This window comes from Amphimedon queenslandica, unplaced genomic scaffold, assembly GCF_000090795.2.
Source record: "Amphimedon queenslandica unplaced genomic scaffold, v1.1 AMPQUscaffold_11814, whole genome shotgun sequence".
NCBI classification, from domain to species: domain Eukaryota; kingdom Metazoa; phylum Porifera; class Demospongiae; order Haplosclerida; family Niphatidae; genus Amphimedon; species Amphimedon queenslandica.
In genome coordinates, this window is record NW_003547946.1 from 2,437 (window position 1) to 3,622 (window position 1,186).

At 35.5% G+C, this 1,186-nt stretch overlaps 1 long non-coding RNA gene across 2 annotated transcripts in view; it reads left to right on the forward strand.

The window, feature by feature from the left end:
- LOC109588845 (uncharacterized) overlaps positions 1-1,186 on the forward strand; it is a 2,619-nt gene extending 1,433 nt beyond the window's left edge. Inside the window, exons 1-3 of one of the 2 annotated variants that reach the window (XR_002188391.1) lie at positions 7-238; positions 549-655; positions 1,079-1,186. This is a non-coding gene — a long non-coding RNA (uncharacterized LOC109588845). Of the gene's footprint in view, positions 1-6; positions 239-548; positions 656-1,078 lie in introns of those variants that run through there. The other variant, XR_002188390.1, reaches the window with a different exon arrangement.

Sequence of the window (1,186 nt, forward strand, 5' to 3'; positions counted from 1 at the left end):
AGGAGAGGGACAACCTCTCATTGCCATGACGGCAGAGATCAAGTACCAGTTCCAACGGGCCCCAGTCCCCTCGGTGTCCTCTTGAGTTAGGGTCCCTCCTCTTGAAGATACTCCTCCTCCTCTAACTCCTGATACCTTGAGGTTCTCTCCTATTGATAGTTTTGAGAGTTCAGTGGCTTCTGCTTCAGATCTTAAGGAGGTACCAGCTGGGGATAAGTCAATGCAGTTAAGGTTGAAGGTAAAGGAGGAGAGAGAGCGAGAGATAGAGAGGGAGAGAGAGGGGGAAAGAGGGAGGGAAGGAGATAGAAAGAAAAGTGAACCAGCAAAGGTCAATTCCACCATTACATGTAGAAAAAATTTGCAATTTCCTGAAATCTCCTATAGCTTTTGGTCACTCATATTTTGCCATGTGTCATGAAGTCTACCATTTTAGCTAGTTTAGTCTCCCAAAATTTAATCTAGATATAATATCAATGGGCTTGTGTTTAATAATGATAGTACAGTAACTAATGAAAAGCAATTTACTGTGTCTCTTATTTATTATTAAGGACAGTGTTTTGATGCTCATATGGATTCTCCTATACCTGGTCTACAGTATGTGATGGGTACTGATACTAATCCTGAACTATATGATACAATAGTAATGTCTAATCTTGTAAGTACATTATACTATACACACACTATATTGTAGTGTATGATTTTTAAGCAACTTTAAAAATTCATAAAAAATCCAAATTTGATCAGAGTCAGCTTAAACTTGATACTGAGCATAAAAACATGTATATGTATCAGAATAAAGTATAAAATTCTAGAATTTTCACTTTTTCATTTTTGACAAAATTTGGCCAATGACCGTGTGACTGGCCCAATTGACCGGCCCAATTTTAGAGAAACTTAAAATATTTGTAAAAAATATAATTTTTGGCGGAATCAGCTCAAACTTTCTACACAACATAAGAACATGTATATGCATCAGATAAAAATATAAAAAGGAAGAATATTCACCTTTTCATTTTTGACAAAATTTGGCTAATTTTCCTTTTCAAATTTCAATTTTAATGTTATTTGTTATTGTTAGGGTTATTTCCAGCTAAAGGGTAAGCCAGGAGCATGGAAGCTGAGACTAAGAGAAGGAAGATCATCAGAAGTATATCAAATATTAAGGTACAACTGTTTGTACAATATA